Below are 14,275 nucleotides of genomic sequence, written 5' to 3' on the forward strand. Positions count from 1 at the left end.
TTACATTATAAATATTGTAGTTTATTTATTGTAGTGCCAGCCTAGTCATTAGCATAAAGTGAACTGTCTCTGATCTGGTATTTGATATAAAAAGCAGTATAAATGTCCAGTGTGTTCCCTCTTTCTCTCTGTGTTCCTGGCAGCCTGTCCATTTTTAACATTTGAGCCAGCAGTTGTTTCTATTCTCTAAGTGCATTTCCAGGTAGCTTTGTTTTGGTCACTAAATAAATAATTTACAGCAAATGCATCAATAATGTGCTTCAGGTTGAAAATGCATGCTTCAGGTCGAATACCTGCAGGAAACCTGCAACTGCTTCAGAACACTGAAGTAAACTGATGGAAGACAGATATGTCATACTGTAGCTTGACCAGATGTATATGACTTTAAATGCTGTGTTCCAGAAAAAAATCAGAAAAATGTTGTCACTTTCTCGAGCAGTGTGTTGTAAAAGGGGGGTATGGGAGACCCTAGTTCCCTATTTGTCACTCACTTCGACAAGTGTCGATGCAATAGGCAGCCCAGACACCTCTGATACTTGGCACAAAGACTCCAATTCTTATTGGCCTTTTCTCAATGTCAATCCTCACGGACCTCCTATTCCTTGGGTGCTTCTCATTTCTTATTTGTGCATCCTCGTTTCCTTTCCTCGCTTCCTTTCCTCGCGTCTTCGCTCCACCTCTTCAGGATGCGAGGGAAGGAAGCAAGGAAAAGAAGCGCGGACGGATGAATTGAAGCAAGTGAAATGATATACCCTCGCCCCCTTTAGCGTCACTTCAAAGCGTCGTCAAGTAATGATGACTCTACACCGCTGGATTTAGCTTGCATGTCGGGATTCTTGAACATTAGAGATAATTATTTATATTGTTACCGTTTCAACCTCCACAAAACACCACATTTGTTCTTATTTTTTATGTTACCAGTTACTATTAACAAATAATTATTCCCAGTTATTAACTGCTTTTTATTTGTTGTAGGATAGTATTACAGTTTGTTTAATTTTAGTGCTTTGATATAATTCTGCAACTGTCCTACTAGAGTTGTTGTGATTTCAAATACATTTGTGTCTTACATGTAAACAATAATGATAATAATAATAATTAATAAACTGTGGCAAGAACACCATTCTTACTAAAGCAAAATACAATAAAAGTTTGCAAAAGGTCTGGGTTATTTAACTATGAATTCATGCACAATACCTTGTACATAATTTTTTTGCATATGCAAACATACAAGGATCAATTGTTTACAACTTGTTAGCCTAATAGTATTATTGTTAATTCCATTACATCATCATTGGACTTTTATAAGAGTCAGGTGTGTATTCTGTATATAAACCAATTTTCATTACACATTTCCATCTACAATTACGATGAAAAGGATAGTAGGTATATCCTGTGCCCAATCATTACAACACATTCTTCACCAAATTGCACACCATGAACAGCTAGTGATGGGCAGATCGAGGCTTCGTGAAGCAATGAAACAGTCGAAGCAAATGTGCCATTTTGTTTCGAGGCTTCGAATCAATCCGAAACCCGTCTCCACGGTGACACCTAGTGGTCACTTGCAGGTGTTGATCTGAAACAACCTTTACAAAGAGCTAATAAAAAAATGTGTTGGTTTTTTTTTTTATTATTGTATTTTTGTAATATATGAAGCTTGTAACCTGTAGTCTCTTCACATTGCATAATGTGATTTTGGTCATGAAAAATGAATATTAATAAAAATAAATCAAGCCACAATGTCTCCCTTTCTTATAGATTTTTATTCAAAAATATTAATTTCTCTGCTGTTGAAGGACTCAGCCTACTTCTTTTTTTACAGATAATTTCTCCAGCCTTTGAAAAAATTCTCTCACAAGGGACACTTGTTGCTGGCATACAAAGATATTTTTTAGCTAGGACATACAAATGAGGAAAGATTACTGCTCTCTCTTTCCAGTAAGTTAGAGGATCATGAGTTCTGGGCAAAAACGCATCGCTGAGGTATTTTTTCACTTCCACTGTGGCATCAGCTGTAGGATTGTGTATCATCTGGGTCTCACGGATACGATTGTCAAAATGTTCCCATAAACTGTCTTGTGTTTCAACTGGTGTTGATGATGATGGGCCTGATGTTGACATTTGTGGTTCTGAATTAAAAGAAAACGTCAATTAGTAACAAATCATAAACTGACAACACATATGAAGTATAAATTTCATGAATCACATTACATAAGATAACATAGACTGAAACTCACCAGGAGTTGTGTTTGAACGCATCAGTGAAGCACACTCCAGTGTGATGTGCTTTTCAGCATCCAGGGCTTTGGCAGGATTTCCAAAAGCCACATTTTTAAACCTTGGGTCCAGCAGTGTAGCCAGTGCCAAGGCTCTAAAAGTCTCGTACCCTCCACATCTGGAGTGCAGACCTTCTTGTAGATGTGACCCTATGAGCCAACACAAGAGAAAACCATATTAATTAAAATAATGACAACAATATGAGAGTTATGGCCAATTACACGTATGGTCATAGTGTCCTACCTAATTGTACAGTTGATTCCTGCGTTGCATTTCCTTTTTTCTGTGCAAGCTTGTGCTGCAACATCCTGTACAATGGTATGAGCTTTGAAGCAGACACTCTCTGTTCCTCTGACATCTCTGTTGTTGCTAGTTTGAAGGGTTGAAGAAGTGTCAATGACTGTTGAATAATGTCATACTCAAGACTTGTCAGGGGAGCAGTATCACTGTTTAAATTGGCAAGTGCAGCACCCACTGGCTCACGTTGCTCATACAAGCGTTGTAGCATGTCGAATGTGCTGTTCCATCTCGTTTCAACATCCTGTATCATTTTCAGACTTGGTCTGCCCATCAAGCTCTGCATCTCCACAAGCTTGTCCTTTGCTTTGCAGCTTGATCTGAACAACCCCACTATCTTTCTGGCTTTCTGGCGAATTTCATTGATGACTGGGGTTTGATCCAGGGCCTTTTTCACTATCAAATTCAAATTATGAGCAAAACATGGGACATGGCGAAGGTTGAGTAGCTGGACACTTAGGATCATGTTGGATGCATTTTCAGTCACCATGCAGTGAACTTTGGAGGTTATTCCCCACTCAGCCATTAGCAAGGCTTTAGCCTCCATGAGATGCTGGGCTGTGTGGGTTTGGTAAAACCTCCTTACACCCAGTAAAACAGTTGCCATTGTTGCCTCTGGTGTTATGTAATGGCATGTTACTCCAAGATATCCATCCATATTAATGGAAGACCACATGTCAGCCGTAAGGCTAACAAATTCCGCCTTTTGTAGGTCCTCCATTGTCTTCTCCTTGGTTGTGTTGTACCTTTCGCTGACCATTGTTTTAAGCACCTTCCGGGATAGGAGGACATAGCTTGGATCAAGCTTGTTCACAAAGGCCCTGAAACCCTCATCCTCCACGATGGTGAAGGGCTGCAGATCCTTCACCACCATGTTCAGAAGAGCCTCATCCAATTCCCTCTGTCTGCCTTTTAAAAGAGAAGATAAAACATACTTTCAGACAAATATATTGGAAAAATAGTAGCCTACCGTGAAAGTAGTCTACTGGTTCATTTGGAAACCTTCCTAAACAAAGTTATGTTATGAATATTTATGCTCAGTGTGCAGAGAAAGATAAAGTGCATTATAGAAATACAACAATTACAAAAAAACAAAATGATGTCTTGGCTGTAGATTGGGTACTCATATGTAGACATATAAAATGTATATTCACAAAGTATAATATTATATTGACAACATTTGTTTTTAAAGTGATTGGCAGTTGTGATTGGGATGTTAGGCATGTCTTAGTCCATGGCCTTTCTAAACAATGGCCCAACACTTAGTTATTATATTTCACTTATAATTAGCCTATATTTCAAACAATGCATACCTTGCTTAGATGGCCCAGCAGTGTCAGTAGCAGGCCTTGGTACAGGGGGAACACTACCATCCTCTGCACCCTGCAGAATGGCAGGATGAATGCTCCTCAAATGGCGCATCATGGATGATGTATTGTTGCAGTAGGCTAGCTGCCGATCACAATACACACATCTCACTTTATTTGGGGTTTCCAAATGGAAATGCTCCCACACCACAGATGTACGGCATCTCTTCTGTGGAGCCTCCATTTCTATCTATCTATCTATCTATCTATCTATCTATCTATCTATCTATCTATCTATCTATCTATCTATTTTATATGTAGCCTATCTATCTAATAATCTATATGTATCTGTAATATATGTATCTATCTATTAATCTATATATATATTTCTATCAATGCATCTATTAATGTGTCACTATATGTACTCTGTGTGTCTCTAAGTCAATGTGTAAATGTAAATTAAATCCTAAATATAACTAAACAAATCGCACTATAAATGTCACTATATCACCAAAAATCCGCTATCTCAAAACCAAACTCCTCTCACAAAAACCCACGATATGAAAATGCGTTGACAAAACTTTTATACTATGTGATTGTGTGATTTGTTCCCGAACCAACCAATCAATGAAACCCTGATTCGGAGGAGCACTCCACCTGATGAAACACTTAGACGCTTCATTTAGCCGTTGTCACGTGACGTGGGTGTTTTGAATCACGCTTCGGATCAGTGTTTCGAATCATCTTTGCTTCGGGATCTCGCAAAGCTTCGGAACGTCTGTTTCGCGCCAGCCATCCTTATGAACAGCGTCGCTCAAGTAGATGGAAAGCACGATTGCGTCGTTTCCTACTCCTGGCTGAGGTATTGTTAAAAATACTATGTGCAGATATGTGGGGTTAATATTTGAATTCAGATTAATAGCCTTCTTTGTTGTTGTATATAATTTCTTAATTTAAACTGAACAGTGATATGTGCTTATACGTAAAATAAACATATTTACATGTTTTTTTTTTTAATTACAGGTTAAAATAACAGCTACTTCGATTTATGCTGAAATAAATGCCACCGTACCACTGCTAAAATTATACTTCGATGGTAGGCAGAACCTCAAGGTGGACTTTCGACTGAGCCGGGACTCTATGGAAGCTTTGATGAGGATGCTGCCACAAGATGAAGCACATGGTTGGGGACACCACATAACCATACTGATAACTGTGTACTGGCTAGCACATGGTCTATCATACATTGTGGTGGCCCGGGCCTTTCAGGTGCCAGTATCCTCTGTTTGCAGGCTGGGTCACACAGGAACCATAAAGATTGCAGCCATGCGCCAGCAGCTCATACAGTTGCCAGATGCACAAGACCTTGATGAGGTTGTCCTTGGTTTTGAAAATTTGGCCAACAGACCCATCTTCTCCAAGTGTGTGGGTGCTATAGATGGATGTCATATCCGCATCAAGACCCCCGTTGGACCCACTGGTCAGGACTACATAAATAGAAAACTCTTCCCATCCATTCAGATGCAGGTAGTATGTGATGGGAAGGGCCGGTTCCTTAATGTTTTTGTGGGATATCCTGGTTCTGTCCATGACACTAGAGTCCTGACAAACAGCAAAATCTATAAAGAGGCATTGTATCCTCCACAAGGATACATCCTTTTGGGGGATGGAGGCTACCCCTGCATCATCCATCCTGTGGCCATCATTACTCCGTACCGGGAGCCAGTGCAAGGGAGAGTGCAGGCCCGCTTCAATCACTACCACGCCAAGGCTCGCTCCATAATTGAGCGGGTCTTTGGTATGATGAAAACACGCTGGAGGTCCCTGCTTTTCAAGTCTCTTGAGGTGGACCACACCTTTGCCCCAACAGTTATCGTGGCGTGTGCAATTCTGCATAACATTTGCCTAACAACAGGAGACATAATTGAAGCCCCTTAAGTTGTGGATGATGTGGGTTTACCTCCACCCTGTCCAGTGAGAGGGGTCTGTAGTGGAAATGCCTGGCGTGATAAACTGGCAGCAAAACTCTCAGCTCCTCAGGTGTATCCGGTGGAGTTAAATGAGCATGATTATTTGTAGATAGCCTGCATGAAGACAAATGTTGCTCCACACAATGTTTAGTTTCAGATTGTGTTTGGATAAAAATAAAAAACAAATACTCATGTCTCTAGCCTCACGCATTACTTTTTTTTTTATTTGCAATATCCATATTATCAATAGATAAAATAGTTTCATGTAAATAAACATGTTTGCCAATTATGCCTGTATTTTTGTTTTGTACTCATCTGGCAACTGTGTTTACCATAAAACATCTATTAAGGCATATAATGGCACAAAAAAAAATCTCAAAGCAAAAACGACAAACAGAGATTGTGTTCAACTTTTTTTTAATCAGCTGTTCAAAGAGGTCAAGGAACCTAGTTGACGTAGATTGCATTAACTCATGCGTGGGTGCAAAACGTTCCTCTTTTTCTGTCTCCTTCTCTAGAAAATCTAGCAGTCTGTTGGATCTTTTCTTTTTAGGTGGCGGGGGACCCGAAGAAGTACAGGGTCTTTCCTCCTGGAAGTTGCCTGTGCCAGGCGTTGCAGAGGACGTTGTGTCCTCCTCCTCCCTGTCCTCCACAGATGCGGATGGTGGCAAGCCAGGGTCTTTGGACACAGCAGAACAGCAAGTGACTTCTGCATCGCATGAGTCTATGAGGATGGGAGGCTCAATAGACGGCCTCCCCCCAATAGCCTCATGCATGGCAGAAAACCACGGCCGTGTGGCTGCCGTGGCCTCCCCACTATCTGTTCCAGTGCCCGTAGGAGGACAGCGAAGCTCCTAAAATAAAATAAATATATTCTCTATTAAACTAGCAAGAAGAATTGAAATACACCAATTGAAATAAATACGTGCATTCATTTTGTACATACCTTATATTTTCTCTTTAGATTGTCCCATTTTTTGGAAATTTGATTTGGTGCAACTTTTCCATCTAAACCAATCCTCTGAAGAACTTTACTACACAATCAAAATCAACAAATTATTTACTCAAACACAGACAAAGATAGTGTAAGAATATTATTATAAATATTATCAAAACCTTAATGCATTTATCAAACAAAGTGAAGACAAAGCATATTTTCCCCATGCATACTAGAACATAACTCACATCCAGGCTTTTTTGGCACTGTTCCTCTTCCCAGTGAAGTCAGAATCAAGCTCCATACGCAATCTAATTAAGTTTTCTATCTCCTCATCAGTCCCTGTAAGAAAGAATTTTTACACCACAGTGAAGCAGTTCGAAATGTTAATGTGTTGCATATTAACCCCTGCAGGCATAAACTACAAATATACTGTGAAATCAACACATCAAAACAAATTAACTACAGGCATAAATTAAAATCATTCTCTATTCTCCATTTATCAATATAAGAGGCATTAATTAAACAATTAAAAGCAATAAGCAGTAAAATCAATAAACAATTAAAACTGCTGAAAAGTATGTTAAGACTCTCAAAAAATAACTCACATTTACAATAACTTCATGCTTAATACTCACATTTATGTGTGTTTGAATGTTCTGCCATGGTTAGCACTTGGAGCAGATGTGAAGGGGGAGGAGAATTTATACGTGCGTCACGTTAAGTCGATAGAACACTTCCGCATAGTATACACCTGTGTATCCTCGATCATCGCTCCTCAGGAAGCCTCCTCCCTCCTCGATCCTCGCCTCCTCACGGTGCAATTAGAGAATTGAGACGTCCTTCAAGATGGCCGAGCTCGATCGGTTTCCGGGTCATAGGATGGAGGAGCGAGGAGACGAGGAGGGATATTGAGAAGCACCCCTTGTCACGCATTTTGCACCCAGTCGAGTTCTCGGATGGGTTAGCGGTTCATCTCAGGCAAACAAAATTTCTCATTTTGGGCTCTAGAAGAGGATGAACTGTCAATTGCAGTATTGACGGGGCAGGTTTATGCCTTCTACTTTGTCAGCGAACTCCAATTTGAAACGCGTTCGGTAATTATCTGTAACTCCACGAAAATTCAGTCAAACAGGCAAACATACCCACGGGCATAAAGCTTGAGATTGCATCTTTTAAATTAAGTAATTAATATTAAAAACAAATATTCTCAGCTTCTGTAATCTGTATGAAAATAGAGCGATTCCAGTCGAGCTGATTACGAGCTCATTTACTTTAATTCGTTCACGCCTACTCACTGAGCGCGCTATTCACAAGATAATGTGTTAAGCCATCTATGCAAAACAGGTAAACGCCCCCAAGCAAATGCATTAAAGCAGAGGTCTTCAATCCTGCTCCTGGAGGGCCGCTGTCCTGCAGAGTTTAGTTCCAACCCTAATCAAACACACCTGAATCAGCTCATCAAGCTCTTCAGGATGGCTTGAATATATACAAAGGCAGGTATGCTGAAGCAGGTTGGAAGGCCCTCCAGGACCAGGATTGAAGACCTCTGCATTAAAGGCTTCAAGTTTCATCATTCAGTCACCTGCGCGTTGGGAAGATGGCACGATACACCGGTGTGGAAGCTCTTCGGCTCGTCCTGGATACTAGCGACGAAGATTCCACATTTTCATCAGAAGAAGAGCGCGACTACTCTTTGAAGAGCGACTTGATCCAGCCGTGGATAGAATTTCGGATGAGTAAGTATTTAGTCTTACTTCCATTAGATGAAAAGCTATTCAATATAAACATGTAGCTTACATATTATACTGGGTGGACTACTTTCCACTTGCCATCCAGAGTATTGATTTTTTGATATATTCAACACGATCTAATGAAAGTTCATATCTATACCATGAATTTAATATCTCGTACCATTTCAACGTCAAAAATGTTTTTTGTTTTTTTTTGTTTTTTTGTGCATATGCTACGCACTGTAAACCCCTTGGTTAGGAAATTTGTATGGGTAAATGATATGTTTGGATCATCATGTATGAAAGCTAGAATTTAGAAGTTATTTTAGAAAATAGGCCTAGTAGGTGTTTAGATTATATTTTGACTAGTTTAAATGCTGCCTCATTATCATTAACGATGCATGCTCGCAAATATCAGTTGTAAATGTGTGTAAATGTGCTGAAATGTGTAAATATATCCAGTTAATGAATTGCGCAAATGTGTTTTGTTTGCGGTGTGCCTCTCCGGTAATGGCCCATTGACACGCATATAGGCTTATTCCACGCGTCTAACATAATTTACATCAGTTATTAATTATAGACTAATGCTACTATGGTTATATTTATGTAATAATATTCTTCAACTTTTTTAAAAGGAATGTAGCTTCATCACTACCTCCGCCTGCAACTCAGAGTGCGCTTAGCAACACAGTCAGAAATCAGAAAGTAAGTAGCCTACATATTTACCTACAATTTTACAGATGTTAGTTCAATTTTGTTTATACTTAGTGTTTATACAATTTGAGCCTGTATGACTGTATTATTTTTTTGGAGATTGGTTGATGATGTTACATATGTTTTGTGTTATCAGCATTGCTAAATGTCCATCAGTTATGCATGTGCTGAAATAGTATTCTGTAAAATGTATGATAATAATAGTTTTTAACTTTTTTTAAAAGGAATGTAGCTTGTTCACTCTCGCCTTCCACTGCAACAAGGACACACAGCAACAAAAATCAAAAAGAGTAAGTACATATGTGACCAGTCACGGAAACTAGGGACACAAGTCGGTTCTGGGGCATTTTGAGTTATTCATAGATTCTGAGAGTGTAATATCCAAGCTTTCCAACGATGTGTAACATGTGGAAATCTGATAATATTTGGAGAAGTTGTGGCCATTTTAAAGTAGGCACTTAAAAAAGCTCAAAGAGGAGAAAACGAGCTAAAGATTGTGCAGTTCTCACCTGTCTCTGCTGCTGGGGGTGACAATAGGGCTCATTTACATCTCATTTAGATAAGCCATACCCCCTGTAAAGCTCCTCCATGTGCTTTACAGCTTTTTTTACACTTCGAATGAGTGCACTTCTGCCGCACTAGGCGAAAAACAATTGTGCTGCCCCTCTATTTGCAACGTACCAGCAACAACACACAAAGACCAATAATGCCATATAGCCTGCATATAACGCGAAACCAGCAACAACACATAAAGACCAATATGCCATATACATATAACGCAAAACCAGCAACAACACACAAAGACCAATATGCCATATAGCCTGCATATAACGCAAAACCAGCAACAACACACAAAGGCCGATATGCCATATACATACAGTATAACGCAAAACCAGCAACAACACACAAAGACCAATATGCCATATACATATAACGCAAAACCAACAACAACAAACAAAGACCAATAAGCCATAGGCCTACATATAGCGCAAATAGTACGCAACGCTCGTGTGCCCAAAATGTCAACAATATTAAAGTTTATGTAGGAGGCAAATGCCTGCTGGCATTTTTCTTTAAGCAGTCATTTCTGCAATTTTCCAAATAATCACATTTCACCTCCTCAAATTACTGTTGCAAATCTCTTTACACCACTTTCTTATGTGCGTATACACACACAAATGAAATGTCCGCAAGCACATTATATCATCAGCAGGTTCAGCATCTTAAATAACGACTAAAGAGCAAATGAAGCTTAACTTACATTTCAGAAACACGCACGGCAGGCCTTCATCGCAGCAGCAAAGGTCTTAACTGCATCCTCTATTTCGATTCTCCGTCACATATGAAACAGCCAGCCACCGCTGTCAGCGAGCCGAGCCGCCGTATTGAAGCACTGAGGGCGAGCGCGCTGCGCCCATACCTCCGGTTCAGTTTCCCGAGCCCACGAAGTGCGGCGAAAACATTTTCGGTGTAACTGCCAGACGGTTCATCTCGTCTGCGACAATCTTTGCGGCATCCATCTTCATTGAATTTTGATATCAGAGAGAGCTGGCCAGAGCACAGCATAATAAGTAGCCATGTGGTTGACTTGGAGGGCGGGGGCAAAAGCGCCGGGTTATTCAGTATGGAAATACACACAGACAATGACACGCCACGCCCCTACTGCATGATAGAATCTCCGAAAACAAGCCGATTTCAACCTCAAAATGTAAGCTTTTAAATATACCAATACTGCTATCTCAAACATGGAGAGGCTTCTTCGTGATTTCAATTAACAGATTCTCCAAAAAATTGAAAATCACCAATTTTGAAAAAAAACTCTTCTTTCTCATTTTGCTCGAAAGTTGTGCTGCCGACTTGTGTCCCTGGTTTCTGTGACGGGTCACATATTTACCTACTATTTTACAGATGTCAGTTACATTTTGTTTATATACTTAGTGATGATACAAATGTATATGTGCCGGTTTGGCTTTGCAAAAAATGTGTTGTTATGCATGCACAATATAACATTTATTGATTGGTAATGTTAATATAAAAGAGCTTATATTGTGTGGCTTTATCAGCATTGCTAAATGTCCATCAGTTATGCATGTGCTGGAGTAGTACTCTGTAAAATATATGATAATAATAGTTTTAAACTTTTTTTAAAAGGAATGTAGCTTGTTCACTCTCGCCTTCCACTGCAACTCGCAGGACACGCAGCAACGGAAATCAAAAAGAGTAAGTACATATTTTTCTACTATTTTTTTACCTACTACTGTGGCTTTGCAAAAAATGTGTTATGCATGCACAATATTACAATTATTGATTGGTAATGTTAATATAAAAGAGCTTATATTTTTTTTGTTTTATCAACATGCTGATTGCCCTGATAGCCCTGACATGCTGATAGTACTTTGATCAACCTTTATTTACCTTTATTAATATTATTATTTTTATAGGAATGTGGCAACGGGCCAAGACAAACATTCAGACGAGCAACAAGGAGTCAACAAACACATGGGCGGTGTTGACCTGTCCGATCAACTCTTACAGTACTACACTGCACAACACAAAACAATGAAGTGGTACAGAAAGATCTTTCTACACTTCTTGGACATTGCTGCCACCAATGCTTTCCTTATCCACAAAGAGCTATGTGGTAACACGACCCATCAACAGTTCATGGAACAGCTTATTGCAGAGCTCTGTGGTGTGTCACAGAAAGTAGCACCAAAACAAACCAGTAGTGACCATGTGCCGGTTCCAGGCGCTGAGCTGAGCTCAGATGCAAAGAACATTTGCACAGTTGGTCGCAAGATCTGTGTGCTTTGCAAAGGACAGCTTGGTAAAAGGCAGGACACACCTTGGAAATGCCAGGCATGTAATGTTCACTTGTGTCTTCAGTTGAACAGGAACTATTTTCAAAAATGGCACCAAGACATGTAACTGTATTCTCAAAACAATCGGAATGCTTTGATTTCACTACTTCTATCCACCTTTCCGAACTTCCGCTACTAGCCTTAGCCCGCTAGCATAGCAGTTTACAGCTCATAGTTTACTTTTGTTTATTTTGCTCACATTTGATTTGCTTAGAGCCCGCATCAACAGGGCATAAGGGTTTACTGTGAGATACCTGCCTTTACTTTTGTTTATTTATCGCTCACAATTGCTTTGTTTATAGCCGACTGATTATTTATTTATTTTACTCACATTTGATTTGCTTAGAGCAAATTTAGAACATTTAATTTCTCCACCTAGAGGAATTACAATAAAACAGATTGAAAAACAAAACCTTTGAATCTCCTCTCATTCTTTGTTCAGGCTGCCTCACTTGATAGGCCATTAGCCATTGGGGGAGTGTCTGTCACACCCCTGGTCTGAATCTCATTAATATTGATAGACCATTACCACTCCCACGCATAAACCTCTTCTGACAAAAAAACTGTCATACGAAGTATAAATTAATGTTCCCTTTCGTTGTCACTCCGAGTTACGTCGGATGACGACGAATGGGGTTTCGCTTAGAACACCTATCGACTTCGAGTATTACAAAATGAGCCAATGGCAAAGAAATGCCATGGGTCTGCGGAATTTGCATAGCGTATCTCCGCCTTACCTCGTGGGTATAAAAGGAGGACGCCGGCAACATGCAGATATGTTTTCGCTTCGGAGCCAAGAATATTTCTTCACTCCACAGTCATCTCTGACTTTGCTCTACGAGACGAGCTTCTCTCTCCGATGTTGGTGTGACGGCGATCTGCAGCGAGCTCACAGTGCCTGCTGATCTGTGCAGTGATCTGCCAGTGTGTGTTTGTCTCCCTGTGTGCTTCAACATCGCGGAGTTTTTTTTCTCCTCTCTTAAAAGAGCTCGCATGCGGCACGTCTTTTTAAAGACGGCTCGCCCGTGCATTTCTGGTTGCAGCGGACTGGTATCGGACTCTGATGGGCACGAGCACTGTCTAGTGTGTTTGGGCTTTGATCATGCTTGAACAGCGCTCGTGGATGACTCATGTTCTCTCTGGGAATGTGATCATCGCGTCATATATAGGTCGAGACTCCGTGAACTCGCAAGAGTGAGAGTCCCCTCATCCACCCCCCGATCTTCGGCTGGTGGCCAGGGTGACCTGAGGGTGTTGGTCTGGAACAAGGCGCCGACTCTGTGTCCGCGACCCCAGCCCCCCTCTTTAATGACGGTGCCCACTAGCGAACTGATGATTCCACGAATCTACCCTCGGGTAGATTTGAAGCTACAGAGGAGGATGCTGTGTCTGTAGCAGCATCACTAAGTGGGCTTGATTCTTCTGGAAATGACGACTCGTCACAGCTGCCACCCTCTGGTGTGCATACGGCTGTGCCTGAGTCTGATCCGGAGATGACGGCCATGCTTTCCCGGGACGATTGGTTTTTGGGTGAGGCCGCCGACCCGCGTCCACGGCAAACCCCAATATCTTTCCTCCCGGACGTGCATGATGAGATCACGGGTCCGCTCGTTGGTCTCATCCGCCTTTCCTCCCCTCAGGGGCCGCTGCCCACGGGTACACTGGGGTCCCCCCGGTTGAACGCTCTGTTGCCATGCTACTGTGTCCTCAGAGTGCTTCCCGGCGCAATCCTAAGCACCCGTCCAAAGCCTGTAGTTCTTTTCGTCTACACTAATCTGTGGCGAAATCCTATAGTGCCACAGGACAGGCAGCTGCCTCACTGCATCCCATGACCGTTCTGCTGGTCTACCTGACCCAGATGCTCATGGAAATGCAGGAGGGCGGGACTGACCCGAGACTCTTCAGTGAGCTGCGCGCCGCCACTGACCTTGCTCTCCGAGCGACGAAAGTGGCCGTACGCTATCGGAGTCCAGTGATGTTTACCATTCTGGGGCTGACCGGTCTGATGTGCACGATGTCGGGCGGACCCGTCTGCTCGACACCCCCATCTCCCAGGTCGGCCTCTTCGGCGGTGCGGTTGAGTGCTTCTGCCCAACAGTTCTCAACCGCCCATGAGCAGATTGAGGTTATTCTGCCCGACGGCCCCGCCGTCCGCTCAGATCCCTCAGTCTGCCCA

General features: G+C 41.5%; 1 protein-coding gene and 1 long non-coding RNA gene across 2 annotated transcripts in view; both read right to left on the reverse strand.

Annotated features, from left to right (window-relative positions):
• Nucleotides 1-14,275, reverse strand: part of kiaa1549lb (KIAA1549-like b) — a 338,844-nt gene that overhangs the window by 246,719 nt on the left and 77,850 nt on the right. The window lies entirely within an intron of this gene.
• LOC143757263 (uncharacterized) lies at nucleotides 1,752-2,429 on the reverse strand. Its single transcript, XR_013210462.1, has 2 exons — nucleotides 2,241-2,429; nucleotides 1,752-2,132 (listed from the first exon to the last, which is right to left on the reverse strand). It is a non-coding gene; the product is annotated as an uncharacterized LOC143757263 (long non-coding RNA).

This window comes from Siphateles boraxobius, unplaced genomic scaffold (genome assembly GCF_051911475.1).
Source record: "Siphateles boraxobius isolate OS27281-9 unplaced genomic scaffold, OSU_SipBor_1 30, whole genome shotgun sequence".
NCBI classification, from domain to species: domain Eukaryota; kingdom Metazoa; phylum Chordata; class Actinopteri; order Cypriniformes; family Leuciscidae; genus Siphateles; species Siphateles boraxobius.